The sequence below is a fragment of the Lissotriton helveticus genome, chromosome 5_1 (genome assembly GCF_964261635.1).
Source record: "Lissotriton helveticus chromosome 5_1, aLisHel1.1, whole genome shotgun sequence".
In the NCBI taxonomy this organism is placed as follows: domain Eukaryota; kingdom Metazoa; phylum Chordata; class Amphibia; order Caudata; family Salamandridae; genus Lissotriton; species Lissotriton helveticus.
The window spans coordinates 156,302,502-156,329,975 of NC_136065.1; positions in this window are offsets into that span (position 1 = coordinate 156,302,502).

Consider the following 27,474-nt stretch of genomic DNA (forward strand, 5'->3'; position numbering starts at 1 on the left):
TAATGCAGCCACTCATCTACATATATTTTTAGAAGCCTCTATTGATTGTTCAAAAGTCCCGGGAGAGGTCATGGTCTTTGGGTTGTTGGCCATTGGAACATTCCCCTATATGCGTACTTTGATGGTATGCTGTCATATATATGGTATTAACGGATGTACGACATTACAACGCATGCTTTTACATCGCATGCTTTTACAACGCGAGTTTTACAACGCATACCATTACAACGCATAGCGCTTTGGGGTGCTGGATAGTGAATAGTTTAATTTACTATTCCAACTCCAGTCCCCGTGGACACTAGGGAAGGTGTTGGACAGTAAATTAAACTTATTCCCTATCCTAGAGCGCCCCCCCAGCGCAATGCGTTGTAATGGTTTGCGTTGTAAAAGCTGCGATGTAAAAGCATTGCGTGGTAAAAGTTGCGTTGTAAGTGATGTTTCCCGGTATTAACCATTGTAAATATATATGTGACATGAAGCATACTAAATATATGCTTACTTATGTATACTTTCTTTTACTATAATGCAGCAGGCAGTATTAGGGGAACAATATGTTGCCAGTCTGACATTAGAAACCTGATATTCTGGCAGCGTACCCAAACTTACATGGCTTGTCTGATACACATATTTCAGTAGATACATTTTTTTCATAGATCTCATGTTCATTTATGTTTGCTGTTTTGTAGCACTACTGTTTTAGCAAATTTACGCTCATGTACTACTCTTGGGATATGCAAAGACCTCTGAGGGTCTTCTGGGCTAGGCCCGAGCCATATGGATACCCCAAATAAAATAAGGATACTATTATATGGGAAGTTGAGAAGGACGAAATGGTGCCAGCCTTCTCTGTCATTTTTCTTCTTTTTTAAAATCTTCTTCTTCTTACGAATCGTTCAGGTGATCCAACAATTTGCTCCAGTTTTGGGAATATGTTTGACAACTGGCATTTAGCATCCATTGTCTCACCTTTTCAGGAAGCTAGAAATAAAAAGTGAATATATTATTTTATGGCCATTTTTGTACCGTACAATCTGGCACAGGCATGAATTAGGAGTGATTTGTAGGTCTGATGACTTTCCACGTGGTTCAGGGATTACATTGCAGGGCCTTGTTTCGTTTGTGATGATTTATTTTTTATTTTTTTTTATTTTTGCGATTTTATATAGCGCGAACTTTACCCGAAGGTGTCAGAGCGCTTTACATAAGAACCAGTTGAAAAACATAAGGACTTAGTATTACATGCGTTACATAGAGGATACAAACAGAAAACAATTGCAAATGTACAAGATGTAAAGTCACACAAGGAGGAGGTACAAATGGATATACTCTAAGCGTCACATAGGAATGGTAGATAGTACAACGGTCTACTGCATATACTAGTGATTCGAGTTATCTCTATATACATAGGTAAGGGATACACATGGATATACTCTAAGAGTCACATAGGAATGGTAGAGAGCACAGCGGACTACTGCATATACTAGTGATTAGAGTTATCTCTATATACATAGGGAAGGGATATGACTGGATATACTCTAAGAGTCACATAGGAATGGTAGATAGAACAAAGGTCTACTGCATATACTAGTGATTAGAGTTATCTCTATATACATAGGGAAGGGATATGACTGGATATACTCTAAGAGTCACATAGGAATGGTAGAGAGCACAACGGTCTACTGCATATACTAGTGATTCGAGTTATCTCTATATACATAGGGAAGGGATATGACTGGATATACTCTAAGAGTCACATAGGAATGGTAGAGAGCACAACGGTCTACTGCATATACAAGTGATTAGAGTTATCTCTATATACATAGGGAAGGGATATGACTGGATATACTCTAAGAGTCACATAGGAATGGTAGAGAGCACAACGGTCTACTGCATATACTAGTGATTCGAGTTATCTCTATATACATAGGGAAGGGATATGACTGGATATACTCTAAGAGTCACATAGGAATGGTAGAGAGCACAACGGTCTACTGCATATACAAGTGATTAGAGTTATCTCTATATACATAGGGAAAGGATATGACTGGATATACTCTAAGAGTCACATAGGAATGGTAGAGAGCACAACGGTCTACTGCATATACTAGTGATTAGAGTTATCTCTATATGCATAGGGAAGGGATATGACTGGATATACTCTAAGAGTCTCATAGGAATGGTAGAGAGCACAACGGTCTACTGCATATACTAGTGATTAGAGTTATCTCTATATGCATAGGGAAGGGATATGACTGGATATACTCTAAGAGTCTCATAGGAATGGTAGAGAGCACAACGGTCTACTGCATATACTAGTGATTAGAGTTATCTAATCGAATGATCTGAACTAATCTATCTAATGATGTGGTGCGGGTGTTGTGTTCTGAGGATGTTCTTGTTTAAGTGGCCTTGGCTTATTCATTGTCCTATGGAGGTATAGTTTTGATGCTCATGGCATCAGGTCAGAGGCATCTTCTAGGTCCACTGACATGCCCGTTGCCCAAAGGATGAACGTGTATGTTTGGTGTCTCTTACTGCCAATGCTGTTCGAAAAAGGAACACATGACTGACTATATAGCCTATCTGGGTGTTACTGGATGTATGTTAGTAGTTGCATCCAGTGTGCACTATTCTATGTGTTTGAGTTGTGTGACAAAGTGGAAAGTGCTGCTCTAAGCACAGTGGTAGCCAACTCTGGCAAATTTCTGCAGCGTTTGATGTATACAGTTAGCTGTGTCTCATATCATCCATTATCTGTTCAATATTTTTGCTGAGTAAACTACATTTGAACACCTTATGTACAATCCCTTTAAATTTATTTTTGTAAACGATTCTTATCCCAGCCCTTACAATTTGAAGATTCTTTCTCTACAGCTAATGAAGTCAAACTAAATGTGAATTTTCAACATGCACATAGACAGATAGAAAAAGGAACAGATATAGGCAGTGGACAGAGAAAGCAATAAGCTGAGAAACGGAGACGGGATAGATGGATGGATGGATGAATGGATGGATGGATGGATGGATGGAAGATAGATAGATAGCTAGATAGATATATAGATAGATAGATAGATAGATAGATAGATAGATAGATAGATAGATAGATAGATAGATAGACAGACAGACGACGGACGGGCGGATAGACAGACAGACAGACAGACCTGCAAGACTCTGAGGGCCAGATGTAGGTAATTTTAATTTACCACCTCTTAAATACCGATTCATACCGAATCGGTATTTAAGAGGTGGTAAAATAGAGGGGGTGAGATGTAGGTATTTCAGAATCGGTAAATACCGAATCGTTAAGATTCGGTATTTACCGATTCTGTAAATACCGATTCGGTATTGCCCATTGATTCCTATGGGCCTTGCAGCCCATAGGAATCAATGGGCAATACCGATTCTGTAATTACAGAATCGGTAAATACCGATTTTCACAAGGGTGCAGGGGGTGTCACTTTGACACCCTCTGGCCCCACAAAACAGGCTCGGGTGCCATGTGGCAGGCATACATGCCCCAAGGGCAGGTCTGCCTGTCATATGGCAGAGGTGTGCATGCACACATGTGCATGCACACCGGAATCAGTATTTTACCATCAAATACGATTTGATGGTAAAATACCGATTCGGTAAGGCTTGTGGGACTCAGAAGAGTCCCACCTACATCTCAAATATACCGATTCGGTATAAATACCGACTCGGTATTTTACAGAATCGGTAAATTTACCGATCGGTAAATTTACTGATTCTGTAAAATTGAGTGACCTACATCTCAAATTCCAATTACCGGTCGGTAACGGCCGAATTCGGCCGTTACCGACCGGTAATTGGCCACCTACATCTGGCCCCAAGAGTTATAATTTCCCTGCAGAGCATCAAGAGTCCCCACTGTCTTCCTTGTCGCTCCACTCAAAAATAATTAAAAAGCCCTAGTTAGAAGCCAGCTGGCTTCTGTCTCTCTTGCAGACAGGAGCCCCACCTTCGGTGATTTCATAGTACCCTTTCACCAAGTCAGTCACCCCAGCTGGTCAGCTCGTTCCCATGTTCTGGAAGTAAGCCAGTGAAATGAAATGTGCTGCTTAATTAATGTACCTCTTGCAAGGGTTTGGAGGATGACATGGCAGGCCTGAGCGGCTTTCATTTGGAAAAGAAATACCAATCTCACAGTGAATAAAGTCTCACGCTGGGATGGGATCACATGCCTGTGGCCCACATAACTGTGGGTGGCAGGGGACAGCTTTAGTCACAACATCTGTGGCGACGTGTAGCACGTGGTGGGTGGTGTAAAAACCCTTGGGATAAAGCAACATACGTATTTATGATTCACCCATCTGCGTAAAGTGACAGGGACAGAACTTACAATTGGGTCACCCTTACTCCAAACAGGTGAGTCGAAGCAACACAGTTTGTGAGGATCATGTTTGTAAGGTTCTAGGACAGGACTGATCACCCAGTACCTGTACCTGAAAGGTAAAGAAGTTTGCCGGATGGTACCTCCATCCCTCAATGGGCGGCCTTCGTAAGGTCAACTACTACTTCCTTACTTACTCCTACTCCTACTATTTTTAGGCACAGACAGGCTTGGTGACCCTTCCTAGACCATCACTCCATTGCTTATAGTCAACATGAGACCACCCTTTGAGAAGACCATGATGCTCTTGCAGACTTATTACTGCTGGTCCTCTAATCTGGGACTCATTTAATTTGTTAATAAGACACCAAATTGTCCAAAATAAAGTTTAGAGACTTTGGCCTGATATGAAGAGGGTAGCAATGGGTATACCGCAAATAATATCAGATGTACCTTTAGCAGTATAAACCTCTTATTGAGAGGTAATGTTGTCTGAAGAGACTTCTACGTCACTGCTGAGGTTCAAAGTTATCTCCACCATAAATGATGATAGAACAGCCACGTGATAAAAAGTACATGTCCAACACCACGGAAAGGGTAGCAGACTCGCACAGAAAGGTAAACATGGTGCCTCTTTCAGACTGGTGAAGCAACCATCTCAATGGGACATATGTATGAAATTTTGGTTTTGCGATTCTCAAATAGCGATTTTTAGAGAATCGCTATTTTGTTTTGTTTTTGTTTTACCGAGTTTTATATAGCGCAAACTAGACCCAAATCGGGTATCAGAGCGCTTTAAATAACACCAGTTGCATTTCATGAGGGAACATTCATTTTTGTTAGGCATGGGAGATTAAGTGATTTGCCCAGAATCATAAGGATGTTCAGCGTTATTGCCGAGACTCGAACCCGGTATTTGAGAATGGGAAAACGCTATGCATGTAGGATTTGCAAATAATTTGGTGAATACTACATATTCCTCAATTGCGAATCGCAAATTGCAATTACGTAATTAAGGAATACCCCCTCATTCATTCCTATGGGCCTAAAGGCCCATAGGAATGAATGGGAAGACCTTCTCAATTTCCGATTCTCAATTAGAGAATCACAAATTGAGAATGCAATTTCAAGGGTGCCAGGGTGTCAAAAGGACACCCTGTTGCACCCCTGAAATGTACATGTGTGCACATGTGGGACACATGTACAAGGGCATGTATGCGCGCCACATGGCACTTTGAAAAATGCAAAAAAGTGAATTTTTCAAAGAAATCGCAAAATACCACCAACTTGAAGTTAGTGGTAATTTCCGATGCCTTAACGCCAAATGGCACTTTTTCTGTGCTTCTTATATTGCATTTAAGGAATCGTAATTTGTGATTCCTTAAATGCAATCGCAAACTAAGGAATCGCAAATTTTGTGATTCCTTCTTTTGTGAGGCAGTTTTTCTTTCATACATACCACTGAGCCAAATTGCAATCGCAAATTACGAAATTCTGCTAATTTCGTCATTTGAGATTGAAATTTGGGATGATACATATGGCCCTAAATTACGGAGATTTGATGCAGTCTGGGAGCATTGACGGTGTCCCCTACATTAGGGACTTATTTCAGGTACTCACATGTGGTGAAGGAAATTTCTTCATCAATGATAATCATTGGTGTGATTTCCACTAGATGTTTCCTGTCAAGGTGGCGCCTCCCAAATCAGATGTATTCGTTTGGTGGTGTCACTATATCTAATGTGATATATCACATAGCAGTAATTTGTATCCACTACATTGCATCGACCTACCAACGCCAACCAATTTCTGCATAAACCCTAAGTCTTCACCTTGTGAAACCATCAACGGATACTGCTAGCATCCAATAGTCTTCTTTGGCACCTGGCTTTTGACTGTTCTTGCTTTAGATGGCCATGTTAGAATATGCTGGCTGATAGTTTGCTCCTCACGAGAATGAATAATGAGATTGGTGGAGGATGCTAAATAATCAGACTATCCATACAAAGTCACATTCTTTTGGAACAAACCTCATAGAGACTTAAAATTTTAAAAAAACACTACTGATGTTGAAAACATGTGTAAAAGGAATATTTTCAACATAACCTCACGATGAGAACCTGCTGAAGCACTTCTCCTTTTTGCCCAGAGTTGGCATGGGACTAATATTCCAGCATGACTTAGCACCCCCAATGTATTACTCACTTTAAATTCAGGTGGCAGGAAGTAAGAGCACCAAGTGTTCCATGATTGTTACAGTGTTGATAACTATTGAGAAAGTTGTTGCATTCTCATTTTTTATATTTGGCTTATAATTGTATTTATTCTTTATTTGAACAATGTTGTATATTAAATGTAACACTATATGCACAGAGCTGATAAAAAAACAAATTAAAAGTACTGAAAAAAATAAATGACCAACTGATGCACTACAATTAAGGTGTCCATGAGGAAGAGAAAAAGTAATCAAAAGTTGTTCCAGGCGCATTTTAAACACAACTAATAATAATAATAGACGAATGGCCAACAGATACTCATTCCACAGTTTTAAATTACAAAAAACACAGTTGATGGACAGAATGTAGAACAATGTCATACATTCACCCCAGTACAAGGATCTGGGCCTAAATCCATCGTTTTTTTGCACTCCACACCACCCTGGGTTAGACACTGGCTATATGCAAATCAGCTCTGACCCTGTGCCTCATGGGAACAGTCCAGTCCGAACTACCAAGCCCTGTCTGGAATTAAGCACAATAAAGAACCTAAATTCAGTCGAATGACAGTGACAAGTGAAAAGACCATGTCCAGCAGAGCGTAGACTTCTAGCAGATGTTGCAAATCTTCTTGAACAATTTAGTGAGGTTCTTAAGACTTTAAAAAAATGCTACATTAGTACTGAAATAAAAAATTATACAACCAATGCAAATAAGATAAAAAGAGTGTGGTATAAGCAGAATTCCCGCGCACTGATAAAATGCATGAGCAAGTAGGGCGAAGAACAATAAACAAAACGTGAGTAAGGTGGGGATTTGTGCACCCCATCCTGAAGAAGGAGTTCCACTCTGAAACATGTTGACGCACACAAGAGGTGATGTACATTATTATACATAAGAACCTCAAAACACACCTTTTAATAATACCAGCCCGGGGGCACTTTAAAAAAAAATCTGAGTACACCACAGGCCCAGGTATCTTTGAAACTATCACTTAACAACACTTCGAACCCCACCACTCACTCACTACCACTTAAAACCTCACACACACCACACATATTCTGTGTATAAAAGTGCTCCCATGTAGACGTAGGTAGTAGCACACCGCATCCCGTAGAGGGGTGCGAAGACCCCAATGATGAAACATGACACCAAGGGTCTTTTTGGTGGGTGAGGGGTATTTTAAAAACACTGTGTGCTCCCCACCATTGTAGGGACCACGTACACCTATCAGTGGATTCCACTTTGTTCACACCAAAGAGAGACATGCTCTTCCTACCTTTGTGTTGCACAGTGGTGTAGCCAGATTGCATTATTTTAGACATTGGATTGTTGTGCAATGCACAGGGCTCAATGGTGGAGTTAGGAATGTCATGAGTAGGACATTGAGAGTTGAGGCGAAAGGTGGAGGTGAGTAGAGGTGGGCATGAACTAGGCACTGGGCCACTGGCCATCTAGCAGGGATATTCTTGGTTGTGCAGAATAGCCCTAGCCAGGGCCTGTTCTGTTGAGAGCTCTTGTCTTCTCCTAGAAGACTTAATGTGACATCTACGTGGTTCATTGCTGCTCTCTCATAAATGCATGTGCCACAGCCAGTGGTTATGCTCCATTGCATACTCATTTCACCTAGTTGTTTCACACCAGTATCAACACATGGAGGTGAAGAGGAGGAGGGTGAAAGTGAACCCCCTCACTATCACCATGATTTGCTCAGGCCAATCCACAAAGTGCTGTGTGAGTGTGAATGACTTTGGGGCAGGAGCCCACATGAAAGAACAAGTAGTGAGCGAGCACCAATGCCCAGTAAGGATTTGGATGGAGCACTGACACCAAGGGGCCATTACGATGGCGGCACTGTACCGGTAAACGGGACCAACCGCTAGAGGAGCGAGGGTCCCGCTATGCCAATTAGGATACATCCGCCACCCTGGCGGGCGCATCCTACATATTATGCATTGCAGCGGGTGGTGCTGTCAGCAGCACCCGCCGCAATGCACAATATGCATGTGCCTGCCACCTTGTGTATGCCAATGAAGGGGGGTATCATACGTACCCCCTAGTGCACCACTCACCCTCCCAACACCCTGGGGGCCACAACAGGCCCCCAATGTCAAAGAGCGCCTGCCTTTCCATGGAGGCATCGCTGCCATGGAAAGGCCTTTAACCGCATGCATCATAATATGGATGGCAGTGCCTGCAAGGCACCGCCACCCTATTAACTGCATTTTCCGCCTGGCTGGCAATCCGACCGGCGGCAAAGCAGTGGACGGTCTTTCCATCCGCCGCTGTGCCCCTCGACATACTAATATGGCGGGGGGTGTCACAGGGACATTTGGAGGGTGGATCTCCACCACCGGGACGGCAGTGGGCACCGCCGGCCGGCTCTGGTGATCCGCCCGTGATCATAATAGGCCCCCAATAGCTTGGCTGGAGACGTTCAGCAATGCAGTTATATTTAATAAAAGGTGCAGACAAATACACAATGCAACATATATTCAGTTTAATACATATATGGCATAGCATACATTGCACAGTGTTATGTACTTGGCCACTTTGAAGTGTAAAGCGGGTGATGCAGAGTTAAGGTCATAAAAGAAAAGCATAGAGATTCATGGTAATAGTGTTGAAGTAAGAGAAAGTGTACTCTGAAGGGAATCTTAAACAGATGGAATGATCTTATAGCATGAAGATTTGCAAATGACTGTTGTTTTTGCCAGACCACCAGTCAATCTCATGAGAGTGGGAGGAGTCAGGGGTTTGTTTTGGATGAAGGGGGTTTTGTTGGAAAAAATGCATAACTTTGCCCAGTGATGAAAGGTAATCCCATTCAGGGCCGGACTGGGAACCAAAACCGGCCCTGGCAAAGTGCTAGGCCGGCCCCCCTCCCCACTCGGGGGGGTTGGAGGTGCCGTTGAGCGCTTTGCTAGGGCCGGTTTTCGGCCGATTTTGTTGCAGGGCAGCTTTTGCAGCTATGCTGCAAAAACGGCCCTGTAACAAAATCGGCCCCCAGCGGCTCAAAACCGGCCCCAACCCTTGCGGCGCACCGGGGGATTGCCCGGTGCCCGCTATGGCCAGTCTGGGCCTGATCCCATTCCCTTTAGGATTAAGTCTGCCCATTTTCCGACCCGCTCCCCTGTGTCCAGGCACAGAACGCCCATTGGGCTCAAAGGGCTTCAGCCCCCCCGTCGTGTGTAGCAGCCCAGGCTGAGACAGCTTCCCAGGCACACACACAGCCAAAGACCATTTACTTGCTCACAAGGCTTTGTTGTGTTTTCACCCCCTTCTTAGAGCCCCTGTATCTCCACTCTGCATATTGCTGGAAGAATCAGCCCCCCCCCCCACGAAATGTTTTGTAGCCCCCCTGGATATTTCGCTCTTGTTGCGCCTCTGCTTGTGTCCCACCCACATTTACTACTAAAACCTTTACGTACGTGTGCAGAGACTTCAGTCGGGGGAGAGAACTCTGCCCACATAAGTTTAGGCAAAACTTACATTTGTAGTACCACAAAACGAATTGCAAAGAGCAGTTTGTGATTCAGGTCATTAGAATATGCAGTTCCTTCTGTTGAGTTGACCAAATCCACCCAGTACTGGAGTTAAAGAGCCTTATCAAGATCTTTGGCAAAGAAAGATGGAGTTAGGATGGGAAGGAATAAGATTGGGTTCACGAGGGCACTTAAATAAACATGTCCCTTTTAATGGCTCTAAAGCAGTCAGACATTCAAGACTGGAGGTGAAAGGTGGATATTGAACTTGATAATAATATATCAGTATCACTTGCTCTAAAGTGATGAGAGAAACCAAATAAGAGCACAAGGTGAGCAGAACTGATGAAGTCAGAAACGCACATGATGCAAGTATCCACAGTATGGTGTTCAAAACACTGATTGTAAGGAACCTAGTAGCTTGGCAGTGAAGTAGTTGAATATATACAAAGCATTCAAGCTTTTTGGAAAAGAAGAAGAGTTGAGACCCAGGGCAGTAGAGGGAGAACAGTGCTCAGCAGGAGGTTTCTGGAGAGGTGGTAGGAGAATTGTCGATTTAAAGCTTTTCAGGCAGGTTTTGGATCTGATGAAGTTATTAAAAACTTTAGGATGACAGGCACTGTAGAACCGGCTTTTTGGAGACCACCCCCACTAGGGAAGTTAAAGCCAGTGGCGCAGGGAAACGCCTTGAATCTATGGGTCCTTCTTGCTTCAATCATACATTACCTAAGAGACCAGGATAACCAGCCGTGGAGGGAAGCAAGTAATTTATTAGCTCGAGCTAAGGACAGAGGTCCCAGAATGGTACAAAGACAATTCTACAGAGACTGCTGCTTACTTGACAACATGACATATATTTATAGCGCTAGCCACGCCCATTTGTACAATACACAGTTCCCCATTCTGATAAGTTCCTCATTCTGACAAGTTCTTCGTCAGTCTCGTGGTGTAATCGTGGTCAGGGGACATCTGTTCTTTGATTGCACAATGTCCACAGCCCGTGCGTCCTTGCCCAACTGGTGTGGTCATGGGGCACACCCTTGTGCTTCCTCTATCAGTTGGTGTGGTCACAGGGCACAGCCTCGTGCTTCCTCTGTCAGTTGATGTGGTCACAGGGCAGCTGGTCGTGACAGGTTGAGTTACCAACAATGGACAGGATGTGGCAGAGTCTTTGGCAGAACTGGGGGGTGAGGCACACAGGCAGCTTCTCAGAATTGGCTCAACCACAAGGAGGAAGGAGGTTTGAGCAAGCTTCAGCAGGGACATGAAAGGCAATTCTTCACCAAGTTGCCGAGAGCATGGCAACACAAAATGGAGCCCTGCAGGCACTATGAAAATTCAGTTCAACAGTTCCCTCCTTTTGCCATGCAAAGGCAACAATTACTCGTCATTTACATCAATGTCCATCATTTCCTGGACCTCTCTTTCCATCATCATCATGGCAGTGCGATTGTTTTGTTTCATTGGTCTGGATGTCAGGGAGGTCGCACAGAGCCCACAGAGTGCGGGCATGCACTGCACACAGAGGCAGCAAGAGAACAATCCAGCTGCAATGATAGCGACAAAGATCATTATTTTCCATCCCCACTGGGATACCAAGCTCCAGAACCAGCTTGTCAGAGACCACGACCCTTCGTCTTGATGGATATCAGAAGCTATCGTATGCAGTTTTTCTATCGCTTGATAGACTGTTGGTGCATTATCCGGGATAAAAATGCAGCAGCTTGTCTTGATCAATGTACAAACCCCCCCAAGGTCTGCCAGTACAATGTCAAGCGCCATTCGATTCTGCAAAGTTTTGAGGCGGTCTGCTTGAAGTTCTGCCGTGATGTTGCTTAGGGCACCGGCAGTTCCATTTATGGTGGCCTCTACCACTCTCGTGAGGTGTCGCAGATTGCGGCTGTTGATCATAGGGCCCCAAAAGGGGAGGAACCCTTTAGCAAAGTCCCCAAACTCTTGGCTAGCTGTGTCATCTACGTCAACCACACCTCTCTTCTGGATGTGGTGTGTATATCAGCTGTGTAGGTGGGAGGGAGTAGCCATGCAATGTAACAGGTGCCAGCCCAGGATTTTGAGAGCCTGGTGTAGGCCTTGGTCCCACACACAAAGTACGTGATCAGCGAGGACACCAGAGCTGGGGAAGTTGAACCATTCAGCTGTAGTGTGTAGGCGCAGTCACTTCGCCCTACCCACACTGTTCCATTGCCCTTTACGCAGTACTTTCCGGGTTGTGGGTAGACAGGGAGATCTCTGATGGGTGGCAGTCTTTTCTTTCCCCCACCATTGTATATGTTTGATGGGAAAAAGGACCCATGATGGTTTTCATACTCATTTTTCTCTGCTGAGTCTTTGTCCATGCCTGGCCATTCTGCAGCCATGATGTGGAGAAATGCTTGTCTGCTGCTGATCTTCCCCACAGATCTCGTGATTGTGTCACCTGAATAGAATGCATCAAAGAACACTGTGTACCAGCTGTAGGCAGAGCCAGTTCGAGAGAATGGAGCAGGAATCAGGGCCATCCCGGTGCTTGCAGTATGTGACAGCAGACCACATACCCAACAGTTTGTTTTGTTCATCACAAGCTGGTGCTGGTGTAGCATCTGGATGAAGGTGTTGTTGAAGAACCCTGTCCTTCTGTTTGTCTGATGGGTAGGATGGTGGCACCTGCTGGTGAGGTGTCTCTGTGGAGGTAGGATACTCAGGTGCTTTAGCATGTATCACCCACCCGATGCAGGCCAATATCAGTGATATAGTTAGTTGTACCATTAGACAGAGGGGGTACGGGCCACATAGTGTCTTTATGCATTTTCGTTTTCTTGCTTCTTTGCTTTTTAAGCTTTCAGTGTTCATTTTGTTCATCGTCTGCTTCACGTGGTCTTCCCTAGGGGCTGCCTGTGATTGGTGGTTGCTTCGCCGATCAGTGATTCCGTTAGTCCTATTGACACGCTCCGGTCCGCTGTATCAGCTCCGGCCTAGAAAGTTGCGCCGGTGTATCACAGCCCTGCAGCAAATTGTCCAACCATGTCAAGCAGAGGGCAGACACCCTCGTCTCTTCAGTCCTTTTTTCTGGGTCGGAGGTTATATCAGGTGAACCCAGGTGTAGTTTGGTCCTGACTAATCTTTCAGCGTATTTTGGGATGTGTTTGTTTTGCCATACTGGAGCTAGTAATTTGCAGATACCTTTTGCGCTAATGTGGGCTGGGCCATGGGCCATAGTAACTACTGGTAAAACATAGGCATCTGGTAATAACCATCGCTGTTGTTCAGATAGGTCCGTCCAACAGCCGTCCTCATTAAACAGGCCTGTTTGTTCTTCCCAGAGGGCTTTTTCCTCTCTGGTTGCCTCTGCCTGTATGTATCTCTTTCACATTTTCAATGGTGTCCTCATGCATTCCCTTCTCTGGCACCCAGTTTGAGGGGCCCGCTACATACATGCGGGTCAAGACATCTTTGGCTGTCTCTTTCGCAGTCTGGTCGGCAAATGCATTACCCCTTCCTATGTCATCGGTCACTTTCTTGTGGGCACTACATTTGATCAATGCTACCTTTGAAGGGAGAGTCAATGCTTCTAACAATCTGGTGACCAGATGACCATGCTGTATTTTAGTACGGTGGGAAGTGAAAAATCCCCTTTCCGCCCAAAGGCACCCAAAGTTATGGGCCACGCCAAAAGCGTACTGGCTGTCAGTGTACATGCTGATGGCCATTTCTGCACTAAGTTCACATGCCCTTATTAGTGCCACCAACTCAGCAGCTTGTGCTGATTGGTAAGGTATTCTCTCACTCTCTACTACTGTCTGTAAAGTAGTGATAGCGTAGGCGGCAGTCGTGCTACCATTAGGGAGTTTAAAACAAGAACCATCCATACAGGGCACCATCAAGGTCAATGAGGGGTATGTCAGTTAAATCCATACGACCTTTTGTTTCTTCCTCCGTCCGGAGGACGCAATCATGTGGATCTGAATTAGTGTCACTATCAACAAAAGGTATCAATGTGGCTGGATTCAGTGTGATGCAGCGGCGGATGGTGATATGGCTGGCTAAGAGAGTTAGTTCATATCCGGATAAACGTGCACTAGTGAGATGTTGGGTTTTCGTTCTTTTTAACAAAGTGTCAACTGCGTGAGGAACCATGACTGTAAGTGCGGTATCTAAGACCAGGCCAGCAGATTGGCGAATGGATATGGCAGCTGCAACTGCTGCTCTCAAGCAACTGGGAAGTGCGCGGGCCACGGGATCTAGTACTGCAGAAAAATATGCTCAGGGGCGTTGTTTGTCACCAAAATACTGTGTCAATACTAATAATGCGCAACCATTGTGCTCGTGTACAAAAAGAGTGAAGGGTTTCTGATAACTAGGGGTGCCTAGGACTGGGGCCGAACACAAGGCTGTTTTCAGTTCTTCAAATGCATGCTGGCACTCGTCTGTTCAAGGGAGTGGGTGTGGAACGTCTTTAAGTGTGAGGCTCAATAAAGGTTTAATGAGTAAAGAAAAATTGGGTATCCACTGGCGGCAGTAGGAGGTGATACCAATAAAGGCACGTACCTCTTTCTGCATTTTTGGTGTGGGCATTTTGCTGATTGTTTGTATTCGTTCGGGGGTGAGGCGGCATCCCTCCTTCGACAAGAGATGACCTAAGTAGGTCACCTCATGTCGACAATTTTGTAGTTTGGAGAGGGAAACCTTGTGATTGAACTGTGCCAGGTGTAGGAGCAACTTTATTGTAGCTTCTTTACATAATGCCTCTGTGTCTGCTGCTATCATCAACATACTGAAGTAATGCGGTGCCTTGGGGTAGGGTCAGGGAATCAAGTTGGCCCTTGAGGGCCTGACTGTAAATCGAGGGTCTCTCTGTATATCCTTGTGGAGCTCTGCAGAACCGAAAACTTCGTCCTGCCAATGAAAATCCAAAAAGATCTCTACTCTGTTCATTGACTGGTATGCTGAAAAAGGCATTCTTTAGGTCTATGACAGAAGAAACATGCAGACGGGGGAACCATAGTAAGTAGGGTGGTGATATCTGGGACCACAGGGAACTGGGGAACTACTATTTTGTTTATCTCTCGTAAGTCGATGACGAAGCGATAAACAGGGGGCTTGGAAGGGTCGTAGTGTTTTAGGACAGGCAGAATTGGGCTATTGCACACATTTCCTCTTGTTTCCTCGACCACACCCTTACTGACAAGCTCGGAAATGATCTGAAGCAATGCCCTTTCTCCTTCTTTTGGGTATTTTGTACTGTGGGAGTCGGGGAGGGCGAGCCTTTTCTTTCAGGGTAACTGAAAATGGGGGTATTGACAAAAGGTCAAATCAGTATCATCTTGGACCCAAAGGCTGGGAGAGACATTCTGGAGCTCTCGGGGTATTTGATTTGGAGCGGCTAGGTATACTGGATTAGTGGTAGGGGGACCCATAGTGATGTAAACCCCATCGGGAGAACAGTATATGGTTGCATGCAATATTTTTAGTAAATCTAAACCCAACAAGTTTTCACCACATGTGGAAGTCAAGACTAAAGGGGAGTCAAGTGTGTAGGGTCCTATCGTTAGTTCCAGTGGCTGTGAAACGGGGCTGAATACTGGGGTACCAGAAAATCCCACAGAAATGTTATTTGTGCCAGACAAGGGGGCCCCAGGGACTTTAGACCTAGCAATAGAACTTTTTGTTGCACCAGTGTCGACCAAAAATTTCTCAGTGGAGCCCAATGTTGTAACATTGACATACGGTCCCTTCTGGTCGGCAGGAATAGGCACGGGTCCCTTCTCTTGTCTTTGGCAATCCTAGCGGGTCAGAAATCCCGTTCCTCTTCAGGCTCGTAATCCTCAGTTAAGTCATTACGGCTTCCATTGTTAGCGGTATCAAATCTATTCTCTCGCATAAGTATTCGCCTGTCTTGTACCTGTGGCCTAGGTCCGTCTCGTCCCTTGTCCTCTCTGGGCCTGTGAAACGGTCTGTAGAGGCAGAGTTGTTTCGGGCCAACGAGGTACACTCATCGCGCCAATGACCCTCCTGGCGACAATAAGCACACTGGTTAGGTCCCAGCGGCGGCGAGGAGTCCAATTGGCAGGTCTCTGAACTATTTGCTGAAACTTGGGGTTATCTCTGTTTTGGGTCGGGGTCGGGTATGCTCGTTGTAGCAAAACCTTCGTTTTTAAGTCTTCAGTCTTTTTGTCTGTTCTGTCTCGCTCTTCATTTTCCCTATTCTCATAGTACTGGGTCATTGTCAAAATGCCAGACGGGGTGGAGATGAGCCATGCACTTTCTGAAATTTTTAGTTTAATCCCAAGTTCCGGTAACAGATTGACACAAATTTATCTACAAACAGTCGCTGTCCCCCCTCCGAAGTCATGTCCTGTCCACTATAGTCTGTGAAGGTGCACAGCCTCGTGCTTCCTCTGTCAGTTGATGTGGTCACAGGGCAGCTGGTCGTGACAAGTTGAGTTACCAACAATGGACAGGATGTGGCAGAGTCTCTGGCACAACTGGGGGGTGAGGCACACAGGCAGCTTCTCGGATTTGGCTCGACCACAAGGAGGAAGAAGGTTTGAGCAAGCTTCAGCAGGGACATGAAAAGCAATTCTTCACCAAGTTGCCGAGAGCATGGCAACACAAAACGTAGTCCTGCAGGCCCTATGAAAATTCAGTTCAACAGGCACCTTATTCCTTGAAAGCCTGCATACTCGTCTATGGAGTGCCTCGAGGTTCATTGCTCAGCCCTATTCTCTTCAATTCATACATGACTCCTCTGGCCAATGTCATCAGTGCACACAACATCGACAACCTTTCCTGTGCAGACGACAAGTAACTCATACTCTCACTCTTGGACAAGATCCCCAACACAAGAAACAAGTTCACAACCTCCATGTCCGAAGTCACTAACTCGATGAACTCTAACTGTCTCAAGATCAACACTGACAAGACAGCAGTAGTGATCTTAGACAAGAACACCTCACAATGGTACTCCAACTGGTGGCCTGATAAACTCAGACCCACCATCATAGCTCATGTAGGTATTCTCGGAATAATCATCAACAGCAAACTGGACATGAACACACAAATCAACGCCTTTACTTCATCCTGCTTCTACACCTTGAAGATGCTGTTCAATTCACTCCCAAGCAGCTCTAGGAAAAACTGTCACTCACGCCCTAGTCTCCAGCAAGTTAGACTATAGGAATACCCTCTATGCTAGGATCACCACTTAACTCACTAGAAGACTACACACCAGCCAGAACTTGGCAGCCAGACTAATCCTCAACCTCCTACACTTTACGCACAAATTTACCACACCTCAAGGAACTACAGTGGCTCCTGATACACATATGCACTCAATTCAAACTTCTTACACACACATTCAAGACCTCACACAACTCAGACCCACCTACTTTAAAAAGTTGCATCTCCTTCCATCAACCACCTAGACACCCCAGCAATACAGGACTTCTATTCGCACACATCCCACGCATACACAGAACCAGTTCAGGAGGACATTCATTCATTTACATTGCTCCTAAAACATGGAACGACCTCCCTCTCCACATCAGAGCCTCCTCCTCTCTTCTTAAATTCTGCAAGGTGTTAAAGTTCTGGCTTTTCAATTAACCATCTACCATAGGCAAGTCTAGGGGCACACACCTGTTCTAGGCCAGGATACCGCCATGGGTGATAGTGCGCTTTACAAATAAAAATAACATATACAATACTGAGGAGGTAAGGGCTAGAGCAAGAGCAATAGTAAGGTTACTATGGTCAAGGGCTATAGGTTTATTTAGACAGCATAATAGAGCTAGAGGAGGGATTTAACAGGCTTGCTGGCGTGAGGTTTGAGCTAGCTCTTTGGGAACCCTAGCATAAAATTGTCAAATTAAGTATATATTTACTATTGCTAACCACATATGTAGTTACCTAGACTTACCTTGTGGTTAGGTCGATGTAGTGGGTGTAATATTTTATCAAAATGATATAACGTATGCAATATATTGGGGGTATACTACAGAGAGGCTTGGGAGGGTAATGGCTGAGTGGGTGGGGGGCAATAAGAAGTTGATGGTGCAAGTTAAACACTGGGCATATGTAGCAAAGAGGTGATGAGGTTCTAAAAGTAATATTTGTGAGCCTCCTGAGTTGACATTGGGTTACGGATAGCGTCTTTGTAGGCATTGACATGATGGTGGGTCAGGATTATTTTCCACTTGCAAACAGGTGAGCACATTTGTGTCATTGGGGAGCGAATGATGTTGCTGAACAGGGCAATAGAGGTGGTATCCAGTAGTGGTGTGGGTGAAGGTCCTACTAAGTCTGGTCAGGGAATGCGAGCATAGGGGGCCATTAGTATGGCGGGCAAACTTTGTCCTCCACACCATACCATCCCAATTAGGATACGCCCGCCACACTGGCGGGCAAATAGCGCATTTGTGACATTGCGGAGCACCGCCTGCCGCAATGCCACAAAGGTAAGTTGTGCCTTTCATTGCACAACGTGTCAGGCACCACGCGGTGCCTGCCACGTTGTTCATTGAAATGCAGGGGGTACGATAGGTACCCCCCATGTGCACCCCCCAGAGTCCCTGGGGGCCCGCAATGGGCCTCGCAAGCAGACTCCGCATGCCTTTCCGGCATGTTCCCGACCACATTGTAATATGGCTGGCAGTGTCTAACCGACACCGCCACCATATTGAAACCTTTTCCGCCCGGTCAACTTGTCAACCGGGTGGAAAAGCGGTGGACGGTCTTTCCATAATATGGCGGGGGGGTCTTTGTTGCAAGGATGGCGGGCAGATCACCCCCGCCAGGCCGGCGGTGACTACCGCCAGTCCGGCGGGTTGGCGATCCGCCTGCCATCCTAATGGGGTCCAAAGAACACTTACAATATGATTGGGGTCCTAGAGGCAGGTGGGGAGAAAGAGGATTAACACACCCATGAAGATAAGTCTAGCGGGATTTTAAGAATCTCTGTGGGATTTGGAAATGAAAAAATGCAGGTTTTTGTTTTATAATCGGCTTGTTTTTTCAGGTTCCTTAAAACAATTTACCTTTGAGTGTTATTTAATGGCAAGTATATCAGCTCATAACACTCACACTGAGCGGATTTATTTTCAGGCACTCTACACGTGGAGAAAAAGATTGTTTAAAACACTGTAAATAATGGACAATCCAGCTGGTGAAGTTCCTGTTCTTTAAGCAGCAACAACTTCCACATATTGGGACATCACTGTAAGGCATCTGTCTCCAAAAATGACGAAGTAAAAGTCGGAGTTTTAGCAGGGTTTCAACTTTCGTGCATGCATATAAAAATGTCCTTGATCAACTGTATCGGGTGTTCAGAGAAATGGGTACGGGGTATGGTTTATGGATTTCGTATTCCCAAAGCAACGTTGTGAGAAGTCCACAACACATGCACTTCGTTTACGTGTAAAAAGTTACTTTTTTAATGAGAATGTTTTATGGTGAATTTATTGGTTATGGTCTTTCGCTTGTAGTTTTTGCTGAGTCTTTCTCAAGTAATAGCTATTTTAGAGCATTTTCAACTATTTTTTTAATTGAAATGACATGCAATTGATGAAGTTTTGAGAAAAAGTCATCACATTCTCTGGAATAAAGTGTATTTCATATATCCCTAGTTGAGGACTTGAGCTGATTTACCAAATTTGCAACTTTAGCTTATGCTGTCATTCAAGAGAGGTAAAGAATCTAGTCAAAAGCACACTTTTCAGGGGCGGGCCTTCTATTGTTTTGCCTTTTCCGCACTACAACCAGGGGCACTGTCATTTTGTGACTCTGCATCTGCTGCGTTTTTCACAGAATTATGGATGTGCCATATTTGCCACATAATCCATCATCTGCTGCATTATCTGCAGATTTTAACCCCAAAAAGATATTTTTAGCTCAAACGCAGCAACTTGTGTGCCACACAGTGGAAGAACCTTTACAAAGGTTGACTGGTCATCTTTCAGTTACTTATTGTTGTGTTTGGCTGTTACGTTGATACTAATAAGGTGAAATGTGTAAAAATGATAAAATAATGAAGTAACATGAAAACATGTGTTGCATTACACTGCATAATTTTCCCTTTATTGAGCCAAAATGTAGCCAATCCTGCTGCAAAATGTGGTTCTCCTCTGTCGCCTAACTCCAATGATCCTGACTACAACTTATGCCCTGTAGAAACCACCGACTCCTTTTTCACACGGCTCCTCAGTTCCACTCTGCATGGTACCAGTGGCATAGTAGAGCTATTTATTTACCTGGTATGTAAATTAATATAAGTCCAAAATAGTCTTGTAGCCACCTATCCGTTTAGGTAAATTGCTGCAGGGGTTCTTACAGGCACAATGACACAAGGAGACAATGACACATGTCATAAATATATTACATAAAAAAGACTGCCCCTGTCGTCCTTGAAAAACAGGGACTTTGGAATTCCTTCTCACCATGTGAAAAGTAGCTTTCTTCAGGTCTCCTTTGTGCTGCTGATTTTCTGCTCTGTTTCTGGTCCAGTTTTACTGCTTTAATTTAATGTTTTTATGGCTGGTGTTTTTGGTGTGAAGGTGCCATAAATACATAGGAATATAAGCCGTATCCACAACACAGTTCTGTTCAAGGAGGAGGGTAATTTAAAGCCACTGCTGCCGAGGAAGAGGTTAATTCAATTGCTTGTCAGAGGGTAATGGATTACACCACATTCAGGATAATTATTCAAAAGTGGCAAACATTTTTATGCTGCTCTAGCGGCCCTGTGTTATGTGAGCAGGTTGTCCGCCTGCCTCCCAGGGAGCAGATTTTTCACTTCAATTCAGACATCTTTCTTAGTATGACTGACTGTATTTCTAAAGCTTTACGCTGGTTCTAGATTGTTCGCTGGTGCCCCAAGATTACACCATATAGAGATTGTCTTCATGGGGCAGATTTACAAGCCCCTTGCGACACTTTTGCTCCGCCGTTGCATCAATTTTGTGCTGCAGCAGCGGCGTAAACAATGCGGCCAATTTAAATTGTGCCACATCTAGAGAGATGCGTACCCTTGTAAAGCCCTGCGTCACATTATACCTGCGTCAGGTATAATGTATGCAGGATGGGCGTTTCCACGCAGGAAAAGCCTCATAGAAGTGACGCAGTGAAATCTACAAGATTTCACTGCGCCACTTCTAGGATGCCACCGCGTCAAAACCTTACTCCTGTTTGAAGCAGGCATAAGGAGTGACGCAGTACAGTGAGTATAGGCCTCCCGATGCATTGCTGAAGTTGCGTCGTGCTTGCGACACGACTCCAGCAATGGGTGACTTTTGGGCCAACAAATGAGTCAGAATTTCTGACGCATCTGGCAAGCCTTGCGCCATGGTGCGCTGTATCTTAAATACAGCGCATCCATGGTGGCTCAAGGGTATCGCAGGCTGGTGCAGGGAAACCAACGCATCTCTACAGATGCGTCAGTTTCTTGTAAATCTGCCCCTTAATGTATATGTTTAGCTTTATTGAACTGAAATGGTTGCTATGAAATCATACAACAAATAGCAAGTAAAATATGATAATGTTTCCTCAAAATTTGAAAAAAAGTGTATTTCTTTAACATCCAAAGCTTTGACATTAATAAGTTATCACTGCACTTAGAACCATTCCTGCCCCCGCTCCCACCCTGACAGTGCCATTAGTGAACGACGGGGCCTATTTACAAGGGCTTATCCCCACTTTCTGGTGGTGATATCTCCTTCTCCTTATTTACAAAGCAGGGTAAATAAGGCCCATTTTCACGCTTCACTTACCATGAAAGGGGTGGGCAGTGTTTGTTGCTGTGGCTTTCCGCCGCAACACCCATTGCTTTTTGACACTGCCCCCTATTTACAAGGATGGGCAGTGCCGAAAGCAAAGGCCAGGTAAAACATGGTATTAGGATGGTGATACGAGGAGAAATTATTAATTTATTCTCTTAATTTACTCTTTCTATGTGTGCTGCATTCTGCAGCACACATAGAAGTAACACATTGCCTTTAAAGATTGTTTCTGTGCAGGAAGGTGTCCCCTACTGCACATAAACATTTGCCCCTACATCACAGGCACCCTTTCAACATGGTGCAAGGGTGCCTGTGCAGGCGCTAGACAGCTTTCTTAGCACCAGCGCTCAAGGAACGCACAGGTGCGCTGTATTTTTGTAAATACGGCGCATCTCTACTTATATAAACTGTTGGAGTGCGGCGTTACTGATTTTGCAGTAACACCATGCTCCAACATTTTATTGTAAATAAACCCCTTCGGAGCCAGGACAATAGTCATGTGAACCCTGTATGTGGCCAATATTGTTACATATAGAACAACATTATAGTCTATTAAATCAAACACGATTGCAGCTGGTATTTTGAACTTAAGTATTTGAAGATGCTTTCATAGTGAAGAAAAAGAAGGAGCAATAAAATATTTGTGTAAGATCACACAATTTGGTTAAGCGGTTAAGCCTCGATTAAACCAGGGTTTCTGGTTTTACTTTGTATTATTCAGTCATTAAATGGTTATCCATTTGTCTCTCTTTTTTACCTAAAATGCTAGTACTTTCTTTTTAACTCTTTGTGGATGTGGGTAGAGCAAGGGTGGCAGGCAGCAGTCACATGAAAGCTCGGCTTGTTATCGGATCCAGTTTCCATTGGGACTTCAAGCTGAGCCTGAGCCAGGCTTCAGGATTAAGCGTGGCTCAAGTTTTCAGCAGCTCACCTCTATAACTCTGTTTGCATTAAAATATTCAGGCACAGAAAATCAAACAGAGAGCCATCTTCAAAGGCTTCAAACTGCTCCCTGGTATCACTGGCAGAACAGTACTTCTCACAGAAGAAATGGTGATCACGCTCAATCGTTGCTGTTCTTTTCTTGGTGCAAAAAATATGTTCACTGTTTGTGAAGAGGGAGAGGCTTAGGAGGGGGTAGAAATTTGTACCGAGCACTGCTTGAGTCACATAGAAAGCAGAGAAAGTAAACCTCTAATTCGGAGAAAAACAAAGATGCATAGCGTCGACTACCCCGAAACACCGGACCGTCCTCGACAAGAAACACAGTCGGATGTTTGTTGGGAAGCTGTATCTCACCCCAGAAGATGACGCGCTAAGCCATGCCATGTCTTGAAGCAAACCAAGACCACAGATTTCAACCCCTCGAGTTTCCAAGACACACATATGGTACACAAGTCCTCTTTTGAAAATCGACTATCCCTGATGAAGACCTTCCTATAAAGAAGTGAAAATCATAAGGTCGAAACGCGTTGGTTCTTTCTACAGAGAGGCTCCATACAGAACCAAGCTTTAGTTAGGTACCGAAATTGGACCATATAGAACCCAGGAAATAGGGCTCTTTGTTTGAGTTCTGACCATCACTGTGGACCTCTCCGTTGGTTGAAAAATTATATCAGTTTGAGGATGGGAAAGTAATAACCTACCTTGACTCTATTTCACCATGACCGGATGTAGTAGGACTCCCCTTTGCCTGAGGAATGTTTTAGGATATTATATGTACTTTCAGATTTATTGTCAGGCAACATTGCCGTTGTTACACATATATATATTTTATTGAAAAATGCACTATATGTCTAAGTTTGTCTGATTTGCACTGTACATATTTGTGAGCACAATTTTGTTTCTTTGAAAAAATGTTCTTCCACCTTTAACGTGTGTATACATATACATAAAGAGAGAAGGCAAGTGGGCCTTGATCTAGCTTTTCTTGTGACAGGATTGATGATTTTGTCTAACAAAAAAGAAAAAAAGTAAGACACTTTAAATAAGCATAACCCAAGGATAATTAAACAATCTTTTGGGAAGAATGTTGATTTTGTGTACCATCCATCTCGTGTTTTTTCCATGAGCACTGCTTGTTAGGCACCTCTATCCTGCCCATTCCCCCCCCACCCCCCGCAAAAAGTAAATGTCCAAATGACCTTGGAGGATTTAAAAACCTGTAATGGTCATCAGCTGTGCAGATACCTCAAATAAAAGTTGAAAACCACTCCACGAAGTGGGTTTACAGCTCAATTCCTATTTCACCATGTGGTAGCGGCTCCTCATCAGGTGACTCGTGAAAGGAGGAGGTACTGTGTGAGGCAGGAAGTCACCATGTGATTTTGTTGCATTGGTGTTTGACAGTGGCGGATCCTCCTTTAAGCAGGAAAATCAAAGGAAAAATAAAATTATAATAATGTAATGTTATGATCAATTTATTTTGGCTTCGGGCTGCGGCAGCTTGTGTGAGGGGGCAGTGTGGGGCTGAAGAGCTGAAGGTATGTGATTTTATGAGCTACATGTATAGCACAAAGCATTTCAATATAATCCTAGCAACAGTAGGGAATGTGTTGGACTTTAGATTGGTCAGATTTACTATCCCCACTCCAACCTAAACAAAAGCAGGGAAAGTGTTGGACATTGGAGAGGTCTCACTTATTATTGCCCCTTCTATCTTTTTTTAATAAAAACATTTAAATATAGAAAAAAAATTAAAGATATTTAAAATGCATTAACTTATTAAATATAAAACAAATAAAATACAATGCTTAAAATACAATATTTACGCAAATAAAATAAAAAATAAAAATATTAAAATTTTTCAAATTTAAACACATTCCTCCCTGCTACCTAAAAATTATCAATAATTAAAATGATTGATAGTTAAACAAATAAATCTAGAAAATGAAAAAGGATTATATCACATTAAATATAAAATACAATAATTACAATTAAAACAACATTAACACAATTTAGTAATTAAATAAATTAATCAATCAATTAACAATTAATTTAAAGTAAACAAGTAAACAAAATAACAATCAATTAATACTTTTGGATAATTATCAGTTAACAATTCAATTGCATAACAATGTAATTTTAAATTAAAAACTATAATATACATTTTAAAAAACTTCCCACCCTAATCCTTACAAACTCAATAAAATTACATTTTGTATGAAAGCTCATTGGAGAGCCTTACATGCATACCGCTGCAGTGACAGCGCCATCTGCAAGTTTTGTGCATGCCACACTGTGAAGCCCCCCAGTCCCTGGAGCTTTTAGGGCCCTCTTTGTTGCCCTTCCCCCACCCTTTTCCTGGCATGTTGAGGCACCTCAAAATATGCCAGCTGCAGCACTGCCAGCATATTCTTTTCAGGGATAGACCACCGGCCTAGTGGGATCCTTGATCCCGACGGTGCCGGCGGTTTCGTGGAGGTCCAACTGCTGCAGTTGTATTACTGAGGGCGGTACCACAGTGCAGCAGTCAATGGACTAACAGGGCCCCCTGCCACTATAAACCTATAAATATTTATATCATTATTGTTATAAATATTTATAGGTTTATAGCGGCTTTTAGTGCCATCAGATGCTCACACCAACACTCTCCACTTTGACATGCCACACATTACCATCTAACAAAACACATTAGAAAGATCTCATAATATAAACTGAAAAAAGATGGTTATGATGATCATGATATAAATCCAACATGACTCTTATACAACTTGCTGATGTTTTTTGAGGTACCTAACATTACTGGCCCATTCTACACAACAATACTCACTACATATGTCATTTTCCAATCATGAGTATATTTAGCCTTTTTGAAAAGTGTGATTTGTATGTCTAGACTTAGGTTCAATGATCAGTGTGCCATGGAATTCTAGTGGCATCCTACTAACGAGGCAGAAGTATAATACAAAAGGAAGATTCTAACCACAGGAATAATAGCGGGCATGCAGTGGGTGATGGACAGGCCTACGGATGGACGGATAAACTGTTTAATGCTCTTTAATAATAATAATAATAATAATAATAATATTAATCCAGAAACTGTAAAGCGCAAACTAATCACACCTAAGGGTCTGAAGGGCCTGGGGTCGTTGGGAAGATTGAGCGACCTATTGCCCAGAGTCACATGTTGTTGGGCGCCAGAGATCGAACCATGAGCTACGTGTTCCAAAGTCAGCCACCCTGGCCACTGTGCCACACCTCTTCCTAGGCTCTGTAGCCTTGACGGCTCTTTAGCCTTGACGCAATGCTATTATGAAACAGAGCTAAACTTTATTTGTGTACTCTAAGCAGCAAGGACATGGTCTGATTGATTTAAAAATGTAACTTAGAAACAATTTGGTTGGGTGCACTTCAGCCCCCATCAGGAGAAATAAAATATGGACGGCTTCCAATTTACATCAATTTCCATTATAAGGAGGGAATGAAATACCAGGCTTAATTTTTATGTTTGAACTTTTAACCTTATTTTTGATTTTTAATGTTATTCTTTTCTTTTGTAAAGTTTATTGTATGTTCATATTTAGTCGGTACACAAGGCACAATCTGTCAAAAACATTTAAATATATTTGTCATATATGAGTGAAACCTGAATACAGTGCATTGAAAAATAATATGTTGAGTTTCAAATGAAAGATGAAGGGAGAAAACACCCGATTAAGCTTATTGCTTAACCGCATGCGCGCTAGCGGGTTTTCCCGCTGCGCGCTGAAATTTGAAAAAACCGCGGTTTGTGACAAAGCCAGCTCGTCATGCACGTAGCGCAGATAACGCCCATGACGAGCTGGCTTTGTCATCCACATCGAAGGGGTTAATGAGGAACGTTCTCATAAAAACATATTGTGATACATTTGCTATTACAGGGTGCATGACCAGGTAAGATTATTTGGATTTTATGTAGATAGGTATTAGGCAATAAGATGTGAGAGAGTCAGACGACTGAATCCAAGAACATTTGAAAGGATCATAAAAAACTTTCAATATTTTATGAAGGAAATTGAGAGTTACCTAGCATTAGTTTTCTTTTGGAAAGTAGAACAGCAATTCAGAAATAGCATGTGTGTGTGTGAGCGCCCCATAAAGTGCGCACTTTGTAGCCATCTTTCAAATGTTTTTGTTATACTTTATCATTTAAAAAAATCCAAGATGGCCACCCACGCATGCCTATGTATGTCCACGCATGCCTATGTATGTCTTCGCATGGCCATTCTGGAGTGCTATTTTATACTTTAAAGTAAAAATCATAGAAAGATTGGTGTGTGTATGCATGCTCACGCACGGTTCAGCCATCTTCTTTCAATGTGTTTTGCATTAACTATGGCTAAACCAATCAACATTGGCAAAGTCAAAAGGTCTGCTCACTGGAGTTGAAAGTGAAGCCTAGTTGCTTTGTCAATGCTTTTTGCTTTTTGCTTTAGGATATCAAGAGACTCCTTAGGGTAACAAGCTCCGGCTGGACGCAGTAATGAGACTGTTGCTATCTTAGGCTGTTCTGAAATGAAATGAATGAGGACTTATATAGCGCTACTTAGCCCGGAGACATCAAGGCGCCTATCAAGAAAAAAAATCACAAAAAAGGCAGATCCCAAAACTAAGGGTAGGCTTTGGCAAAGAGCCATGTCTTCAGAGCCCTTCTAAAGGTTGCAATGATGGCA